General features: G+C 43.8%; 1 long non-coding RNA gene across 1 annotated transcript; it reads right to left on the bottom strand.

The window, feature by feature from the left end:
- Positions 1–258: 258 nt before the first annotated feature.
- On the bottom strand, positions 259–11,526 carry LOC111523306. Its single transcript, XR_002725496.2, has 2 exons — positions 11,337–11,526; positions 259–2,265 (listed from the first exon to the last, which is right to left on the bottom strand). It is a non-coding gene; the product is annotated as an uncharacterized LOC111523306 (long non-coding RNA).
- Positions 11,527–22,088: the final 10,562 nt, after the last annotated feature.

Here is a 22,088-nt window from a genome sequence, read left to right as displayed (position 1 = left end):
CCTCAGCCTCCCACAGTGCTGGGATTACGGGTGTGAGCCATGGTGGCCGATCCAATTACCAACATTTAAATATCAAATTTCATAAAATCTCCAGTCTCTCCTGGTAACTGGAAAAGTAGGTGACAATGTAAACCCTGTTTGCTATCAACCACAGCAAATTAATTTACTGTATTTCCCAGTTAAAGCTAGCCCCTCCTGGGCCTCTGATGGTATTTCAGTTTTTGACCCCTGAATTAAAGTAAACAGAAACAAATTCTGATGAATTTCATCATCATTAGAAAGTTTTTAGTCACTCTATCCATAAAGGCACTTTTAAAGTTTTGTTTCAATTTACTTACTCTGCTTAGCTAATAATGTCCTTACGTAATAAATAAAATATATAAATTAATTTTTCTCCAGGGCTTAGTTTAATTATTAAAGATACGTTTCCAACTGAAGGTGGCAACATTTTGCTGGAAGAACATGTGTCAGAAAAACCACAAAATTTCATGACTGTACTTGCTACACTTTCAGCAAAAGAGTTATACATATTTTCAATTCACAAAAGTTAAGCCAAAGAGAATTCTTAGAACACTCCCACTCTTCTTTGGCACATCAAAAGGCAATAAATGTCATTTTCTCCCATGTTTTTATGTGCAGTTTAGAACAAAGACCAATTATCTATGCAGCTGTCCACAGTGGATAAAACAAAAAGCATAAATTTGGTCCAGAGTAAGTCACCTGGGTTGGGCCCATCCAAGGAAGTCTGATGTTGCTACTCTCATGAAGAGTACCAATGGCACTGCACAGTGACTATCTTAGATATTAAAGATAAACAAAAACTTCTCCTTAAATTTCCATTTATTGGAAATGACTGGAGAGGGAGGAACTTCTCCCTCACCTCCACACTGCCTCTTTTCCAACACAAAATAGTTTAAACAACATGCACTTAGAGAGCTTTTAGCCTTGCTTGTTGATGACAAGACCCAAGTTAAGACTATGGTTTACCCATCGGAGGAAAGCTAAAACATGGGCCTTCATGGGTGTTAAAATTAAAGAAAACTTTTCCAGCAATTTTTCTATTTTTTTTAAAGCAACAACCTATGGACTTCCCCATCTGACATTTTCAAGTGACTCCACTGTGTGAATGAAGGACTACTTCAGGGTTTGAGGACAAAGCTGAGATCTTAGCACTTACCAGTGAGCAAAGGTAGAACCCAGAGCCCATCTCTCCTTTTCCAGGCTGCTGAGTAAAGTCTGGCTCAATCAACATATCAATGAAGCAGTGCTTACAACATTCTCCAAGACCACCCAAAACCCAAACTGGAAATGAATCATGATTAATCTGACTCATTTGGCTCACACAGCGCCCTTCCAATATGTATTTACCTTTACCACCCAGGACCTCACCTTGGACGCGTGTACCAGGATGTAAGGCAATAAACCTATTCACAATTCCATAAGGGCCTGGTCCTCTAATTAAGATTTCCTGAAGGCTACTTACTTTCTCTACTCATTAAGATGTTTGCTTAACTTCAAATTTCTGAAATATACCATATGTGAAAAATTTAAATGTTAATCTCTGTGCTTACTGTACTATACTTGAACAGAGAAAATTAACTGATAAACCGTAAATACAGAAAGTCAAAATTAATTCTTCTGAGTTTTAATATCATCTAAATAAAAACAAAATAATGCAGCAAGTCTACTCCTCAGGGAAGGCAATAGATTGTATAGTTATCTCCTGAACAGGGTAAAATCACTACCCCACAACTATACAATCTACTACCTCACTCTGATAGAGCAATCTTTTCTTCTGGAATGGAAAGTACAATCTCTTTCAAAAGAAAATGTCAACATAAAATTATCAGCATCAATCAAAATAAAAAAAATACATTTATTCTGACACAGAGAAATAAGACAAGCAGCAAAAGGTATCCCCACCCCCATCCAGTGTACTTGCTACAGACTTTACCTCTAAAGTAATAAACTTACAGGCCATAAACAAATGCTGCACTACATCTTTTTAAGACAAGTTAATCTTAAATATTGTACAATTAGTTAACTGACTTTCTATGAGACCGCCTGGATGCAGACTTTTCTATCACGTTAGGAAAGACAGTAGATTGTATAGTTATCTCCCAGTGGTGGGTGTGACCCTAAAACTATACAACCTACTACCTCATCCCACAGTGAAGATAACATCCAGGGTGAATGATGAAAAGGAATCACAGCTGAGCACCACAGCAAGGCTTTTTTTTTTTCCTCCTCGGTAATCTTGGTTTCCTGTGTGAGTGACAAGAAAAAAAAAGTATTAGACCATTTTCATTCACTTATGTTGAAAATGAAGTTTAACTCAACATTTTGGCTACATGCATAATCTATGCTGTGCTTTCTTTTCATTTCCTGTATTTCATTAACAGTATTTTAAATGCTTGGTTATCTGAATCCACTCCTAAAACCACGTATTTACAAGATTCAGAGATCACCTTCTCACCACCACCTTTTACTACACTGTTGTTCTTATAGTTCCTACAAATGAAAATTTATGAAATAACTCATCCTTCAAGAAACAACAAAAAATCATTACAGAAAAACACAGCAGCCTAATTAAAAATCCAATGACTTCAAAACCCAAAAGTGCTGTACATCATGCATAATCCAAATGCACCAACGTACAATCAGATGATATAAAAAATACACACAGAGAGAAACTAATTTTTAAAGGAACCTACTCATTTATCCCATGCCAACAAACACTAAGTGGTCTTATTAGGACTAAGTCAAAGACAATCACCTGGATCTGATTCAGGGTCAGGATTCTTTCGACAGAAAGGTAATACGTGCATTGAACGTAGAGTCCGAAATCTTTAATAACCCCAAGTAATCTAAACCGTATTATTACTCTTTAATTTACAGACTTCATATTTAGGAGGTAGCTACTACAAAGATCATTTTTTAAGATAGGGACTACATTTATTTTGTAGTGATTTAGTAATCAAAAGCATTAATTTTTAAAATTACAAAATGTAATAAAAAACATACAGCTCAATATAATAGAATTTAAACTCTAGAAATAAACCCATACATGGGTCAACTGATTTTCAACCATGCCAAGACAATTCACCTGGGAATCATTTTTTTTTGTTGGTTTTTTCTGAGACAGAGTCTTGCTCTGTTGCCCAGGCTGGAGTGCAGTGGCGCAATCTCGGCTCACTGCAAGCTCCGCCTCCCGGGTTCACGCCATTCTCCTGCCTCAGCCTCCTGAGTAGCTGGAACTACAGGTGCCCACCACCACGCCTGGCCAATTTTTTTTTTAATTTTTAGTAGAGACGGGGTTTCACCGTGTTAGCCAGGATGGTCTCGATTTCCTGACTTTGTGACCAGCCCACCTCGGCCTCCCAAAGTCCTGGGATTACAGACGTGAGCCACCGCACCTGGCCGGGAATCATTTTTTCAACAAATAATGTAGAGACAGCTGTATATCCACATGCAAAAGAATGGATTTGCATTCTTCTTTGTATATTGGTGTGCAAAACATACCACATAAAAAAGTAGCTTAAAACAATCTAATTTAATGGTAAGCAAAATTATTTTAATAGATATTTCACCAAAGATATAACTCATAAGCACAAATGGCCAACAGGCACATGAAAAGATACTACATTACTCATTAGGATGGCTAATAAAATTAATGAAAGTGTTGACAAGGCTGCCGAGAAAACTGGAACCCTTAGATTGCTGGTGGGAATGTGAAATGGTGCAGCTGCTTTGGAGAACAGTTTAGACAAGTTAAACAATTGTTGTCAGAGGAATCAGAAATACGTATTTGGTGTTTGTCTCCATCTGAAGATCCTGACTGGCATACAGCTCCTAAAACCCTCAGAATTTCCCAAGTGATGAATGTCTGTTTAATGCTACTGAGTCGATTGGTGGCTCCTATCATCCCCCCAAGAGGGGGATGGTCACAAGAAAGACCAAGGCGTGATTAGAGGGGTGGAACTTTCAGACTCACCCCCTCAACCTCCAGGTAAGGCAGAGAGGATGGAGAGTAGGCCAATCATGAAAGGCCAATAATGTAATCAATCATGCCTAGGTATGAAACCTCCACAAAAACCCCTTAAGTGTCAGGGTTTGGAGAGCTCCGAGTTGAAAAACACATCTTCTTGCCAGGAGGGTGGTGTAACCCTAACTCCACAGATACAGAAGCTCCTGTGCTAGGAACCCTCCCGGACTTCAGCTTAAGGACCTCTTCATCTGGCTATAACAAACCAGTGATAATAAGTGTCTTCCTGTGTTCTGTGAGCCATCCCAGCAAATTGTAGACCCAGTGGAAGAAGCTGTGAAACCCCCTAATTTATAGCTGGTTGGTTAAAAATTCATGTGGAAACCTAGGACTTGAAACTGGCATCTGCAGTGGGTGCAGTCTTGCGTGTTAGAGCCCTTAACCTGTGAGGTTTGTACTAACTCTAGGTAGTTTCAGAATTAAACTGAATTGTAGGACACTCTGTAGGTATCGAGTTGAAGAACTGATTGTTGATGCCGCAACTGGTTGGTGATGAGTAAAAAACAGTTCACCATACGACCCAGCAATTCCATTTCTAGGTATATATCCTAGAGAACTGAACATGGCTGGGTGTGGTGGTGCAGGCTTATGGTCCCAGCTGAGTTACTCAGGAGGCTGAAGCAGGAGGATAGATCACGCCTGGGAGTTAAAGTTGCAGTGGGCTATGATCACACCACTGAACTCCAGTTAGGGCAAGACAGTGAGACCCTGGCCCTGCCCGCAAAAAAAAAAAAAAAAAAGAGAGAAAGAGAATTGAAAAACTGTGTACTCGAATGTTCACAGCATTACTCATTTAGAGTCAATAAAAACCAGGGTTCAAATCCTGGCCCTACTACTAATTCACTGTCACTGAAACCTTGCAAAAGAAATTTGGCCAAAGTCCCTCAGCTTTCCTAGCTGCAGTATCAATGTGTAAGAAAAAGAGATTAATACCATATATCCAAAATATGTAAGGCCCCACTACTTCTTCATCTCTAGATGAAAACTGGCGCTAAGAAACTTAACAACTTGCCCCAAATTAGAGGAGACACCACTGCATCACCAAACTATACTACATTTTAGACCATTTCAATTCATTTCAATTCTACAAGGCCAGGTTATGCAAAGTACGAACTTGCAGACACACTTGTCCCTAAAGTCAGGCTCTTTATAAGCCAAAATATTTCCCATGAATCAGCACTGTCCTTACTTTTATTTTTCACTTTTTTATTTTTTTGAGATGAGGTCTCACTCTGTCGCCCAGGCTGGAGTGCAATTGTGTGATCTCGGCTCCTGAAACCTCCGCCTCCTGGGTTCAAGCGGTTTTCCTGCCTCAGCCTCCTGAGTAGCTCGGATTATAGGCGTGCACCATCACGCCCAGTTAATTTTTGTATTTTTAGTAAAGACAGGGTTTCACCACGTTGGTCAGGCTGGTCTCGAACTCCTGACCTCAGGTGATCTGCCTGCCCACCTTGGCCTCCCGATGTGCTGGGATTACAGGCGTGAGCCACTGCACCCAGCCTAGTCCTTACTTTTAAAACAGTAACAGCCAAAACAAAAGCAAAAACAAAAAAAACAAAACACAAAAAACAAGAATCGCCGAAAGAAAAAGTATCCGGTACCTGTACTACAATGCTCAACCGCTTACCAATTTTCTCAAATTTATTTTTTTTCCAACCTCGGTGTCACATGCTTACTTTGTATTGTTCTTTCTCAATCCAGCTATATAAATACCATATTGCTAGAAGGCACTCTGGTAATTTACATACCAAGTGCTATTACATGCCCCTCAATTTTTTGAAAAGTATACGTATATAAATAATCCAATAAATAATACTGCTCACAAATCAATACTCTTACTCTAATGTGTTATTTTATTACATACATAAAACTGATTTTATAATCTAATGGTTCCCAGCCTGCAGTTCAGAAAACACTGATTAGAGCAAATGGTGGAAACTAAAACCAAAAAGGTGAGGAAAAGCAATGTTCAGTTAGGGCGAGCTCTCACAAATACTGAACATAATCCATGAATTTATGGATTACAAGAACCCATGGAAATATTCATTTGGAAGTTAATTAAAAACCTTAACTAATCCCAGCACTTTGGGAGGCCGAGACGGGCGGATCACGAGGTCAGAAGATCAAGACCATCCTGGCTAACACGGTGAAACCCCGTCTCTACTAAAAAATACAAAAATCTAGCCGGGCGAGGTGATGAGCGCCTGTAGTCCCAGCTACTCGGGAGGCTGAGGCAGGAGAATGGCGCAAACCCAGGAGGCGGAGCTTGCAGTGAGCTGAGATCCGGCCACTGCACTCCAGCCTGGGCGACAAAGCAAGACTCCGTCTCAAAAAAACAAACAAACAAAAAAAAACCTTAACTAACTAATCACAACTATATAATGCTTGCCTCCTTGGAAAGAGTGGGTTGATAGCCAGCATACATTTAGTACTTGAAATTTTTCTGTCTACAGTTAATACTGGCTCTCTATTTACTATGTCCTTGGACATATCATCTAATTTCTGGGCCTTTGTTTACTTCTTAGGCAGGATACTATTAGCTAAATTTATCAAAATTTGAGCCTTCTGATAATTATTTCTTAAAAAGTAACAAAAATACTTGTATATCCACTTTCTATCCTTATTCACATACTACCTCAATCTACAGGTGGAACTACCCTCCCACTAAAAGTTATGGCAACTGGCCGTGAGTAGTGGCTCATGGCTGTAACCCCAGCACTTTGGGAGGCCAAGGCGGGCAAATCATGAGGTCAGGAGTTCGAAACCAGTCTGGCCAATACGGTGAAATCCCCTCTACTAAAAATACAAAAATTAGCTGGGTGTGGTGGCATGCGTCTGTAGTCCCAGCTACTCGGGAGGCTGAGGCAGAAGAATTGCTTGAACCCGGGAGGTGGAGGTTGCAGGCAGCCGAGATCACACCACTGCACTCCAGCCTGGGCAACAGAGCAAGATGCCGTCTCAAAAAAAAAAAAAAAATTATGGCAACTGGCCAGGTGCAGTGGCTCACGCCTGTAATCCCAGCACTTTGGGAGGCCCAGGTGGGTGGATCACCTGAGGTTAGGAGTTTCAGACCAGCCTGGCCAACATGGTGAAAACCCATCTCTACTAAAAATACAAAAATTAGCCAGGCATGGTGGCGGGCGCCTGTATTCCCAGCTACTAGGCAGGCTGAAGTAGGAGAATCGCTTGAACCCAGGAGGCAGAGGTTGCAGTGGACCAAGACTGCGCCATTACACTCCAGCCTGGGCAACGAGCAAAACTCTATTTCAAATAATAATAGTAATAATAATAATTAATAAATTTATGGCAACTAAAAGTCAAAATTCAACTTAGATGAAATGTATCTTCAACTTATTTTTTTTCAGCTGAGCATACCAGTACAGGAAAATGGTTAAGGGCAATGGTTTCCGGGTCAAGCAGCCAAGCAGCTACTCAGTGGCTGTGTTCTCTCATCACCACTTGGGGGAACTATAACATCCACACCTCATGGGGTTGCTGTCAGGACTGCGATACATGCCAAGAAATTTAATGACTGAGAAGTTAACTCAATAAATGGCAACTCTACTTAATAAATTAATTTGACAAACTACCCTAACAGTAATTTTACCTTTCCAGATATACTTGTGACGGTTAAAAATACTATCAACTTAATAAAGCATACTACAAGCAGGCAAATCTATTATAGATTTGTCTATATCTACATTTACATCAAGTAAGTATTCATAACTAAGTTATTAACATTCACATTCTTAATTTCATTTTTGTAATGAGTTTGTTTTAAATTAACATAAAAATGGCATTTTTATGGTGCACATAAAATAGGTTTATATTATGGCTAAATCAAGTTAATTAACGTTATGTACTATCCCCACAGACTTATTTTCTTATGGTGAAAACACTGAGGAACACATTCCTAACTTTAAAATATTTTAAAAAATAGCTTCTAATTTCTTAAAATACACTAAACTTTAGTCCAAATGCAAGCACACTCTACCTTTTAAGCACTTAATATCTAGTAAGAATTTAAATTTTCTGAGCTAAGACATTTCCCTACACTTTACACTTTTACATTAATTTAAATACTCCTATAACAAAGTAGCTCAAAAAGTTCACAAGTAAAATAAACTATCTTCTCCAATCTCATCTTGTTTCATACTCTGTAATCAAATACAAATTAAAATTACAACACTGGCTACTTCAATAGATTTCTTTCAACATCAAATAGTTTAGTTATCAACAATTATCTGACAATGATGCAGGCTGCGTATTACATTAATAAGCAAACTCTCCGATAGTATTTTGCTTCCATCGATAGAGCATGTGCAACACATGACATAATGAATTCTTTACATTTATAAATACGTTTCTCTAAAGAAATTTAACCTAATTCTAATTTAAGATTTTTATTTCTTATTCTATCAAACATCACACTAAGTTTGAAATGGCTAAGTACTAGGTCAGGTTTCCCAAAAGGACTATTCCTTATTTCCTTTCACTTTTAGACACATAGCAGACATTTAAGATAGTCTTAAAGAATATCCAACTTAGCTGGCTTGTTCTGCTGACCATTATACATAAACCATTATTTCTCAACCCTTTAAAAATCTTCTGCCTCTCTATCCTCCATTACACTGTTACGTTCCTGGGTTGAAAAAACCACTACTTAGTGTACACATCCCCCCAGCCAAGGAAAAAAGTAGGGTCCAATTATTTAATCTAGATTCCACAGTTTACTATAACTAACTGTATCCTTAGTAGGCAATTCACAGTCTATACTGCACAAGAGTGAATTCATTAAGAAAAAAGTTCTCTTCTAAGCATTCGAGAATTAGGTAAGTGGCCAATAAAAATATGGGGTGGGTTTCTCAGGTGACCAAAAAAGTACTGTAACTTCCCGTTAATGAAAAATTCACACAAAGTAGAAACGCATCCTCAGGGGATTGCTTCCAGGATACCTCCTTCTCCTGGAGGAAACGAGTCCCTTATAAAATGTGTCGTATTTGCATGTAACCTGCACACATCCTCCTATATAACTTAAAATACCTAATACAATGTAAAATTATGTAAATAGTCATTATACTATATTGTTTTTGTTTGTATTATTTTTGTTGTATATACCTTTTTCCCCCAAATATTTTCCATCCAAGGTTGGTTGAATTCAAGGATGCAAAACTCTTGGACAGAAAGGCCAACTGTGCTTAACAGAAAAGCAAAATGCTCTCAAGTTGTATACATTATGGTATTGTAGAACAAATCACCCAAAATGTCTTATTCGTAGAGAAGCAAAAGGAACTTAAAAGTATAGCTGTCGGCTGCCTCAAAATACTTAAATCTTGTATCTAGAAAGGGCCTAAGAAATCACTTGATTCAGCCAGGAACGCAGTGGCTCACACCTTACCCCTGTAATCTTAGCACTTTGGGAGGCTGAGGAAGGAGGATCACTTGAGCTCAGGAGGTGGAGACCAGCCTGGGCAACCTAGTGAGATTTTATTTCTATCATTAAAAAAAGAAAAAAAAAATCACCTAATGTAATTTCTTCACAATTGAGATGAAGCTGTGAAGAGACCACATTTTTGACTGTTTATCTGAAACTACAACTATTCAGCAAGAGAAATCTAATTTTAAAAAATCTAATGTTTTTAAAAACAGTGCACTAGAACTGCACTGTTCATTTGGTAGCTGTTAGTCACATGTATGTGCCACAAGTGTAAAACACAGTCTGGATTTCAAAGACTTAGTACCAAAAAATAGAGTAATGGCTCTCATATTTTGTCTGTTTATTTAATGAAGTCCATTCTTAAGTGATTATACAATGCTCAGAACACCCACACAGGCAAAAGGCATATACGGATCAGTCCTGAGGTCACATTAGGCAATGCTGACAACTCACTACTGGGGATTCGGATTCTTCTAGTCTCATCTAGACATGGACAGATAATGGGCAATTAATATCCTGGGATGGAAAAGATCTCTTACAGTCTAAAGAAAAGCTTCGCAGGCTATTAAAAATACTACGATTAAAACGATACTGGTCATGGATGGCAAATTTATTTCCCAACTTGTGAAAACTAAAGTGAGTGGCTCATGTTCCACCAAATATAAACAGCCCATTTAATACTCCTTAAAAAATATTAAACTATAATACTTTATACAACGCTATAAACGAGAAAAACACCCTACAGAATGTTTTTCAACTTCTGACGCTCAGCTTCACAGGATTATTTTGCAGGAATACACGTGTCGAGCTGCATCAACACGCTATTTTGTATTCAATTGAATATTTTCCACTTTTAAAAAAACTCAGATCACCACCCAGTAAAGTGACTTCATGACACAATGACTCAGGACCTACGGTTTGAAACACTAGTTTGGCGCTCTTAACACTCAGTAATTCCCATATGAGTAATTATTATACTATCTTAGCTATTAAAACAAAAAGTACACAATGTCTAGTGTAGTGCTCTCTAAACCAAGAAATGCCTAGTTAAAGGAATAAAATGACCTTAAGGTATAAACATTTGAGACTAACTTTTTAATACTTATTTCTTCACTCTGTAAAACTGAACGCCGTTACACATTTTCGTTTTAGAAATGGTTGTTTTGTTTCACTCCACTTTTCACACTTGCAAGATTCTTAAGTGTCTCAAGTTCAACAGAGCTTCAATTTAAGTGAGGGGAACCCACAGCCTATCTACACATAAAAATACTCTCTGTCACTGCAATGTAACTATCCAAAAAAGTTAACTTTTTCCCTCACACTGTCATTGTACGTAAGTGATACATTTTAAAATGCTATTTAATACCACTGAATTCACAAGACGTCATGAAATTTGTCTATTCTCAAAGCTGAGGTTTCAAAATAAACTTTTAACAAATTACAATAAATCAAACATTCTCACAAAACCCAAAGTAACTTCCAAGTTTTCACTTCCCTAACTACACGTACTTCCTGAATATGCAGTAAATAAAACCAGGCCCTGCCAAACACCAAAAGAATTCTGGATATAAACAATTATTTCCTAAACTACACATAAATTTGGAATTTGACATTCAATGTTCTTACACTTCATGCCAACAGGAATAAATGCAAAGGAATGCCACATGATGTTTTAACTTTAGGAACTGGATGCCAAGAAGGCACTATGTATCAATGAGGTTAAAAAGCAAAACTCAACCAGTTTCCTGATTTACCTCAAGATTTTAACATTCCCTGTCTTCCCGGCCTTTTTTCTGTCTGCCCACCCTCTCATTAGTCAACTTTTTAAAAACCGGAAAGTTGAAAAATACATACCATCACCTCTGACAGAGAATCTACTGTAAAAAGTGGAAAGCCCGAAGGGCATTACTGGCCAAGGACACACAGGTTACCACATTCCTCACACTGGAGCCCGCCGGGGAAGTTCATGAGCAAGCCTTCTCCAGGCACTCGGTTCCAAGAGTTTGTAGTGTCGAGTCAAAAGGCCAGCGCTGTTTCCGGTGACACCGAGTCACCAATCTCCAAGCCCCGTCCCCCGGGATACGATTTCCTCCCGCTCCCGCGTTCCCCTCCCCCTCGCCAAGGACGGCTGCCGCAGCGGACCTCCAGCCGCAGCAGCTGCTTCAGGAAGGGAGGCTGCACTTGGCCGCGGGGAGCAGGGGCATGCAGCCAGCCACAGCCACGACTCTCCCGCCCTCCCCTTCCCGCCCCGTCCCCCCGCCCCTCGCACTTCCTACCTTCCCTCCTTCATCCCAACCCCCAAGGCCAAGGTCTCCCCGGCCCACAAACATGATAGCGGAAGTGACGTCAGAGGCACCTGGCGGCGTCTACATCCAGTCACGCCACAGCATGAGGCGGCGTCGGCCAACAGGCGCCGGCCGGAGGGCGGGCCTTCCGCCCGCCCCAAGTTTGATTGAAGCGGGGGGAAGGGCGGGGTAAGGAATGTGAAGAATGACCCCCCTCCCCCGCCCTGTCGGTAAGGAGCTGGGCGGGAAGCGGAGGGGGTTGGGGCCGGCCCCGCGGCGGCCACGCGGCACCCCTCCCCCGTGCCCCGAGCGCCCGCAACCTCCGCTCGCGACCCGCCGGCCTCCTGGGACCACTCACCCGCTGCAGGCGGCAGGCCGCCCCACGAGTCCCAGCCCGCGCTAGCCGGACGGGCGCGGGCTGGCCCACGGCTCTCCCATTCTGCCCACCCGCTGCCGCGAGTCTCAGGGAGAAAAAATGGCGACGGACCCGCGCTCACCGCCGCGTCCGCCATACCCACCTCGCGCTCGCGGAGAGGGCTGTCGCCGCCGCGGGAATGTCCCGGCCCTCGCGCCCGCCGCCGCCGGCAGAGCGGCGCGCCAGAACCCGGATGAAGGCGCGAGCGTGCGCCGCCGCGGCGGCCTGAGGGAAAGCAGCGCGGGCGCCGGGAGGCCGATGCAGGGGCGGGCGCCGCGGAAAGCGCTCAAGCCCATTGGTGAAGCCGTCTGATTGAAGTGCGCGTCGCTCTTTTCGCCTTGGCCTAGCTGAGCTCGTCCGTCCCCCCGACTGGAGGGCGGCGGCTGGGCCCGCCTCGCGCGGGGCGTCCACCGCGGGGAAGGCGGGTCTGGCCCGCCTACCAATACCATCTCCTTCTTTCCTATTGGAGGGCTGGGCGAGTGGCGGGAGTGGTGTCCTCCGGGCCCCGCCCTTTGCGCGTGATGGGCTGGCTGTGTCACGTGGCCGCTGAACGCGCTTCCCGCGGGGCGGGGCGGCTGCTTTGCCTCCTCAGGCTCTTGGGGCAGTTTACACGTGCGCGATCCGGAAGGTCCAAACGCTGTCCAGGGTGCAGCCTAGGGCCCTTCTCTGTCAGCTGACCCTGTGCCCTCCAGGAGGCCTTGGCCAGGCCAGCTCTCTGTGCCTCAGTTTGCGCATCTGTCAAATGGAGGAGTTGTGTCCGCCCAACCTTTTACTTTTATTCCTTTAAGTTTTGGGGTCTGAGAGTTTTTTTGTTATTTGTTTTTTCGAGACAGGGTCTCTCGTTCTGTCTCCAGGGCTGGTGCAGTGGCGCGGGTCACGGCTCACTGTAGCCCTGACACCCGGGCTCTAGAGATCCTCCCACCTCAGCCTCCCTGAGCTTTCTTTTGTTACCTTTTCCATCCCATGTTTTGAAGATTTTTGTCTTCGAACGTTTTTCAAAGCAGTCCTTGATTTTCTTGTTTTAAAGTTAATCCAGGCCGGGCGCGGTGGCTCAAGCCTGTAATCCCAGCACTTTGGGAGGCCGAGACTGGCGGATCAAGAGGTCAGGAGATCGAGACCACCCTGGCTAACACGGCGAAACCCCGTCTCTACTAAAAATACAAAAAATTAGCCGGGCGAGGTGGCGGGCGCTTGTGGTCCCAGCTACTCAGGAGGCTGAGGCCGGAGAATGGCGGGAACCCGGGAGGCGGAGCTTGCAGTGAGCTGAGATCCGGCCACTGCACTCCAGCCTGGGCGACAGAGCCAGACTCCGTCTCAAAAAAATAAAAAAATAAAAAATAAAAAATAAATAAATAAAGTTAATCCAAAGCAGAGTTCCTCCATCCCCATTACAACTTTCACATGCTAGGACTCTGAAATCACTAGTTAAGGTACCGTTTGAGGTCTCTGCCAGTTCTAGGATTTTATGACTGGGAACCCCAAGACCTGGGCTCTTGCTCTGCTTTTAGTAATTCTTTGTGACTTTGAGCAACACTTTAAAAATTTGGGTCCTTATCTGTAATAGAACTATGGGAAGTAGTACTTGACATGCTGTACGTTTACATTTATGATCTCAGGTGGTGATATCAGCTCCCCTTTTAGCACTCATGTTAGTGCATGCAGTAAGTGCCAAAGGAGTTTGTTTCGTTTTGTTGTTTTTCATGGGGACTTTATTTTGTGAGCTAAAGTGAACAAGAAACTAGAGGGGGAAAAACTTGAGCTTGAGCCATGGGTAGGATTTATGGAGGACTTCTTGAGGTTGGAAGATGTATTGAGAGAGGAGAGAGCAGGCCCCAGAGCCGGATACAGTACAGTTCAGGGAAACAGAGTGGTTATGCTGCAGGGGATGTGGAACTCTTCAAGGGCAGAAACTGTTTCGTTCCTGTCTATGCCAAGTACCTAGCACATCAGTAGGGCGGTATTAAATGAAATCTAATAATGATGAAGTAGGCTGAAGTGGAAAGAAAGTATTAGCAAATAAATCAGGATGTTGTTGGGTATCAGAGTTAAGAGGTGCTGTGAGCTTCGATTAGAGGTTGGTAGTAGAGGCTGGTGGGCCAGTGTGTTTTAGAAGAAATTTATAACAAGAAGCCGTATAGCACTATGAGCCCTTCTGACATTTTCTTCATATGTTCATCGGAAACTTCTTGGTGAGTTTGCAAAGGTGCATATGACATACATTACCCTTTACCTTCCTATCTATGCTTCCTTTTTTACCCTTGAAGGCCAACTAAATGACCCTAAAGTGGAATCCATTTGGAAAATCTTAATGGATTTGCCAATATACATGAAAACTGAATTTTAAAATACTTTGAAGTTAAAAGACAAATAAAAATTGGCAACATTGTAGAAGTCTAAAAACATCTCTAAGAGACAAAACATTAATTAGAATGTCCAGTGGTTAAAAGCGAGGATCTGGAACCAGACTGCTGAGTATGAATCCTAGTTCTGCCTCTTCCTAGCTGTACAACTATACAGTGGGCAAATTGTATATCTTTTCTGTGCCTCAGTTTCTTCGTCTATAAAAGGGGGTAACAATACTTACAGGCTGTTGAAAAGTGAATATAAACATCTTAAGAGCTAAGAACAGTGCTTGGCACACATAAGTACTACATAAGCATTTGCTAATATGTTATCCTTAATAAAGTGGATTTTTTTTTTCAAATCAGTAGGATAAAGTGAACACTCCTATTAAAATATGGTCTGTTTAAAAGGGTGTGAACTGACAACAAAAGAAAATGGCCAATACATGTGAAAAGATGCTCATCCTCACTAGTAATCAAATAAAGACAAATTTTTCAAAAACAATGAAAGCGTTCTCATCTCTTAGTTGATCAGTGGCATTGTAGAAGGAAACACTGGAGGCATTAGTATACATTTCTGCAAGTCTACGGGCCAATTTGGCAGCAAGAATCGGAATCTTTAAAAGTGTTCTTTAATCCAGCATTTAGCCACTGCTAGGAATTTATGCCTAGAAAATAACAGGACATACATACAAAGATCCTCCACAGGCATCACCTTGTTTATAGTAGCCTCAAATCACAACCATGTACCAGTACACCATAGGGAGTGCATAAATTATGGTCCAAACCTGCCATGAGAAGGTATGATCGTGGCCAGGCATAGTGGCTCACGCCTGTAATCCCAGCATTTTGGGAGGCCAAGGGCCGGGGGGATCACTTGAGGTCAGGAGTTTGAGACCAGCATAGCCAACACGGTGAAATCCCATCTCTACTAAAAATACAAAAATTAGCCGGGCGTGGTGGCATGTGCCTGTAATTCAACTACTCAGGAGGCTGAGGTGAGAGGATCACTTGAACCCAGGAGGCAGAAGCTGCAGTGAGCCGAGATCATGCCATGGCAGGCCAGCCTGGGTGACAGAGTGAGACTCCCTCTCAATTAAAAGGAATTTCAGGCCGGGTGCGGTGGCTCAAGCCTGTAATCCCAGCACTTTGGGAGGCCGAGACTGGCGGATCACGTGGTCAGGAGATCGAGACCATCCTGGCTAACACGGTGAAACCCCGTCTCTACTAAAAAAAATACGAAAAACTAGCCGGGCGAGGTGGCGGGCACCTGTAGTCCCAGCTACTCCGGAGGCTGAGGCAGGAGAATGGCGGGAACCCGGGAGGCGGAGCTTGCAGTGAGCTGAGATCCGGCCACTGCACTCCAGCCTGGGCGACAGAGCGAGACTCTGTCTCAAAAAAAATAATAATAGTAATAAAATAAAAAAAAGAATTTCAGCTTAAAATGTTCTTAGTTCTTCGACAGAACCAAGATACTGATGGTTGACAAATATCTACAAGTCAAACCAAAGCATTTGTAAACAACAGGGGAAACAACATTCATTGCGCGGGAACTTTGTCTTGCTCTCTCGTGTGCATCCAGACACCACCACAGGGCCTCGCACCTGACAGGCATCCAAGAGATACAGACCAATAAGGCTGAGGCAGGAGAATTACTTGAACCTGTGAGGCAGAGGTTGCAGTGAGCTGAGATCGTGCCACTGCACTCCAGCCTGGGTGACAGAACGAGACTCTGTCTCAAGGGAAAAAAAAAAAGTTCTGATAGTAATGTAGATCTATATTTATTGATATGGGAAGATTATCAGGATATGCTATTTTTTTTCTTTTCTTTTTTTTTTTTTGAGACAGAGTCTGGCTCTATCTCCCAGACTGGAGTGCAGTGGCGTGATCTCCGCTCACTGCAAGCTCCGCCTCCTGAGTTCAGGCTATTCTCCCGCCTTAGCCTCCCGAGCAGCTGAGACTACAGGCGCCCGCCACCACGCCCGGCTAATTTTTTTTTTTTTTTTGTATATTTAGTAGAGAAGGGGTTTCACCGTGTTAGCCAGGATGGTCTCGATCTCCTGACCTCGTAATCCACCCGTCTCGGCCTCCCAGAGTGCTGGGATTACAGGCATGAGCCACTGTGCCCGGCCTTCTTTTTTTTTTGAGACAGAGTCTCGCTCTGTCGCCCAGGCTGGAGTGTAGTGGCACACTCTTCGCTTACTACAACCTTTGCCTCCTGGGTTCAAGCAATTCCCTGCCTCAGCCTCCTGAGTAGCTGGGATTACAGGCTCCTGCCACCATGCCCAGTTAATTTTTGTATTTTTAGTAGAGACAAGGTTTCACCGTCTTGGCCATGCTGGTCTTGAACTCCTGACCTCATGATCCAACCACCTCAGCCTCCCAAAGTGCTGGGATTACAGGCGTGAGCCACTGTGCCCGGCCAGGATATAGTATTAAGTGAGAACTAAGGTTACAAAAAATTTGTTTGCCTTAAACAGCAGTTAACTCTGGAATTACTCCTGGCCTTTATATATATATATATCTGGATTTCTGGCAGTATGTATTGCTTTCATAATTAGGAAAAAATATAAAAATAAAAGCCATGCCAGTAACTGATAGTTGTTCCCCAATATCCAATGTCTCCTTTTTCTATAGTAAACAGAAACCCAGTTTTTTGGTGATAGTAGAATTAAATTACCCCCTGAGCGTACCTGTGTGACTAAGTTCTGACTGGTGAGCTGTGAGCAGGATGGGGTTCTGGATTTCCTCTCTCTCCCGCTTTCTGATTTCTAGCTACCTGGGTGTAATTGGGGTGTGGTGGAGAGCTGCTCTACCCACCAGTTGCACGCAGCAGTGAAGAGCTAACCTGAGTGCCCTGGTAGCATCACAGGGCACTTTCTACACAAGCTTAGACTTTAAGTGGGGAAGACATGACTTCTATCTCATATAAGCCCCTGAAATTTGGGTATACTTCTGCTGGAAGCTGGCCCAGTGTGGCAGACATGCGTGTGGGCATTGTGTGGAGAGAACATGCAGCCTTTGGAATAGAACAAACATGAGTGAATGTCCAGCAACTCTGTTTCCTAGGAACACCTTTGGATAGAGACTTCATATTTCAGCTAGATCATACCTAGGAAAGTGATTTGGGACTGCTGAGTGATAAACAGAGCCTGGTTGTCATTAATGATCATTATTTGGCAACGGACAGGAAGAGCATGCATTTTGCAGTTTGGGATCAAGCAGAACAACCTGCTTGCAGTGCAGAGCAGCCCATGGTGTTCCTTGGGTTCCAGTCCAAGCATGCTCCCGTGTCCAGCCCGGGCCTACCTCTCCATTCGCCACTCCTGCCACTGCTCAGGTCACCTGGCATGCTTGTCCCATCTTCGTCTGGTTGCTCCTTGTCACCCAGATGGCACTTGAACCTCCCCTATTTAGAGAGGACTTTGCTGGCCACCCAGTGTAAATCTCCACCTTAAATCAGATTTCACCACTCCGTTTTTGTAACATTATAACATTTTGGCACTCTCTGGCTCCATCTTGCTTGTTTTATTGACGTTCTACCCCCATTAGGGCCAGGAACTTGTCTGGCATGTTTTCACTACTGTATCTTACATTCTAGAACAGGGCCTGGCAAACACAGTAGGTACCCAGTAAATCTCTCTTGAAGTGTACAATTAGTGAAGAGATGGCCAGGCGTGGTGGCTCATGCTTGTAATCCTAGCACTTTGGGAGGCCGAGGCAGGCAGACTGCCTGAGCTCAGGAGTTTGAGACAAGCCTGGGCAACATGGTGCAACGTGGTAAAACCTCGTCTTCACTAAAAATAAAAATTAGCCAGCCATGGTAGCACATGCCTGTAGTCCCAGCTACAGAGGCTGAGGCACAAGAATCACTTGAGCACACGAGGCAGAGAGTTCCAGTGAACCCGGTGAGCTGAGATCGCATCACTGCACTCTAGCCTGGGCGACAGAGGGAGACTCCACCTCAAAAAAAAAAAGTGGAGGCGGAGCTTGAAGGATACAAATAAAAGGAGTGGCCACAAGGGTAGTCTCGTTCATGAGAGTCAGCACTCACAGAAAGTATGAATAAGTTGAGAGAGAAGCACTGGCTGGGCCCAGGAAGATAACTGGGCAGAGATGCTGAGTAGTGAGTAGATCAGCAAAGTCCTGCAGCTGAGGTTCCTAGAGTAGCCAAACCCCAAACCATAGCCAGAGACCCCTTGTCCCTAAGGCCTGTGTCCCAAAGGCCTTGCCATCTCATGATTACAACTCTACCTGTCTATCTGTCTCCATGCAGCCTTAGGACAGAACCCTCCCTCTACCTTAAAATGGACAAACAAGTCTGTTTTCCTTGTAACCAAAACAACTAAGGTAAAGCAAACACATCCTCCTGGAAATTGTGACCTTCACCCTGTCTAAGCCCTTTCCCCTAGGAGAGACGTAGTGCTCTGCCTTCATGTAGCTGCTCCCTTCCGGCCCTACACTCATCACATGGTGTTGCAAAGATGAGTTTGCCTCTTGGTCTCCCAACTATTCACAGGTTAGACTTCCTGCTCTTATTCCTGAGTGTGACAGTTTTATGTGTCCTCTTGACTGAGCCTCAGGGTGCCCAGATATGTGGCCAAGCCTTATTTCCAGGTGTGTCTTTGAGGGTGTCTGGAAGACAGCAGCATTTGAACTGGTGGACTGAGGAAGGCAAGGGGCCCTCCCCAGTGTGGGTGGGCGGCATTCAATCCATTGAAAGCCCACATGGAACAAAAAGGTGGAGGAGGGTTGAATTTGCTCTGCCTGTTTGAGCTGGAATATTGATCTTCTCCTGCTCTCAGTGCTCCTGGCTCTCAGGCCTTCAGACTTAGACTGGAATCTACACCAGCAGCTCTCAAGCCCTCAGGTCTTTGAACTGTACCACCAGCTAGCTTTCCTGGGTCACCAGCTTGTGGATGGCAGATTGTGGGATTTCTCAACTTCCATAAGTCACACAAGCCAATTCCTCATAATAAATCTCTTTATATCTGGATATAGCTCCTCTTGGCTGTTTCTCTGGTGAATGCTGCCTGGGTCTTCTGCAACAGTCAGCCCAGGTCTGTCTTAGCACAGAGCATCATGGATTTTTTGACCACGAGGGTGATGTCTGGATAGTGCCTTCCAAAACCTCACCTAGGAGCCTCCATTTTCTCTGTGCTCAGAAAAGCTGCCTCTTGAAGAATTACAGCAGAAAGAGAGAAAACCCACAGCTGGCGGCCCAGCATAGTGAATCTCCCCGGGGAGCATTCCCCGGGTGGAGTGGACATTCATGATATGTTCTACCTACAACCAGGGCTTTGCAAACTGGTGATGGCCTGGGGGTCACATCTGGTTCACAAAAGTTCTTTCTTACACCCACGCAATGTTTTAAAGCTATTTTTAACTAGCTGACAGCATGCAAAAGAATCAAGACATTTAACAGGAAAGAAAAAAATCTAGATTTCTTGCTTTTCTAAAAAAAAATTGGCATCTCTGGCTACACTCAGCCTACATTCCAACATGAGAATATTTTCTTTATGTGCAGCATGGGCTCTGCTATTTGTCACAGTCCCCATTGAGCCTGCTTCATTCTTACTACGAGCCTGGGCTCTGAAGTCATCTAAATTTGTGTCCTCTGGCCTGGAAGCACGGCCTCTTCTTTTGAAATACAGCTCTTGCCCCACTTTAGTTAGTGGGGTTTTGGTCTCAGCTGTTAATCACAGTACCTTAACCACGGAGGTGAGTGGGTAACACACACTGGTAAGTCCTATAAGGGGACAGTACCTCAGTAAGGCCAGTGTCCCTTCCTGGAAATGTAGTAAACATGAACTAGGAGAAGGAAGTCCTCTTAGCCTCAGAGCCCAAGCTGTAATGACATGTGGGAAGAAGTCAGCCCACGGCAGAAAAAGCAAAGCAAGAGTCAAGAAACAGAGACAAGGCCAGGCGCGGTGGCTCACGCCTGTAATTCCAGCACTTTGGAGGCCGAGGCGGGCAGATCACAAGGTCAGGAGATCGAGACCAGCCTGGCCAATATGGTGAAACTCCGTCTCTACTAAAAATACAAAAATTAGCTGAGTGTGGTGACACACGCCTGTAGTCCCAGCTACTTGGCAGGCTGAGGCAGGAGAATGAATCACTTAACCCGGGAGGCGGAGGTTGCAGTGAGTTGAGATCACGCCACTGCACTCCAGCCTGGGCAACAGAGCAAGACTCTGTCTCAGAAAGGAAAAGAGACAAAAAGCAGAGAAAGAGGTCATGATAGCAGCTGAGTCCCCACATCCAGGCATCCTCAAGGCCACTCCCCCGCTTCCCCATTGAGCATCAGAAGTTGTACATTTCCCTCTTTTCTCCCCAGAGCTGGATGGAATTTCTGTCACTTGCAACCAGAGATGCTACTGATGAAGTGGTTAGGAGGAGGACTGGCTTGAGAGTGACATCTGCAATCCGCATTTCTACCATGCTATTTGTGATTTTGGACAAACTGCTGATCTTCTTTCACCTCAGTTCATCTGTCTGTTCGGTGGGCACGGGGCACTCTAATGCTTGCCTCTGCAGGTAGAATGGAGTTCTCATAATGTAACGTACATAAAGCATTCAACTCGGTGCTTGTGCATAAATAGGTATGCACAAAGTATTTCATCAACACTGAATTTTAAGATAAATGTTTAATAAAAACTAGTGGACTGGAAAGAAGAGTGAGTGAACTCCTGGAGAATTGTAATAGTGTTTTTTTGTTTTGTTTTGTTTTGTTTTTTTTTGAGACAGAGTCTCGCTCTGTCGCCCAGGCTGGAGTGCAGTGGCCGGATCTCAGCTCACTGCAAGGTCCGCCTCCCGGGTTTACGCCATTCTCCTGCCTCAGCCTCCCGAGTAGCTGGGACTACAGGCGCCCGCCACCTCGCCCGGCTAGTTTTTGTATTTTTTAGTAGAGACGGGGTTTCACCGTATTAACCAGGATGGTCTCGATCTCCTGACCTCGTGATCCGCCCGTCTCGGCCTCCCAAAGTGTTGGGATTACAGGCTTGAGCCACCGCGCCCGGCCAATAGTGTTTTTTTTTAAAAGATAGGATGTCACTCTGTCACTCAGGCTGGAGTGCAGTGGCACGATCATAGCTCACTGCAGCTTCGAACTCCTAGGCTAAAGCGACCCTCTCACCTCAACATCCCAAGTAGCTGGAACTACAGGTGGGGGACACCACGTTTGACCATTTAAAAAAAAGAATTTTTTTTTTTTTTGTAGAGACAAGGTCTCCCTATGTTGCCCAGACTGGTCTCAAACTCCTGGCCTCAAGTGATCCTCCTGCGCTGGCCTCCCAAAGCGCTGAGATTATACAGGTGTGAGCCGCCCCAGGCCAGCAGTGTTCTTTAAGGTGATATCTCCAAATCAGTACTGCTTTCAGAGACTTGGGAATATCCCACAGGAAACTAGGCCTCACCCAGATGGACTTGAATTTGTTTTACAGCTCACTGTTTAAGTAAATGTGTGACCCTAAACCAGTTATTTACATTTTTTGACCCTGAGTGTCCACCTATAAGGTGGAGATAATAATTCTCAGCTCTTTTGGTTATTTTGAGAATTAAATTA

Source organism: Piliocolobus tephrosceles, chromosome 14, assembly GCF_002776525.5.
Source record: "Piliocolobus tephrosceles isolate RC106 chromosome 14, ASM277652v3, whole genome shotgun sequence".
NCBI lineage: Eukaryota > Metazoa > Chordata > Mammalia > Primates > Cercopithecidae > Piliocolobus > Piliocolobus tephrosceles.
This window is presented reverse-complemented; position numbering and strand designations above follow the sequence as displayed.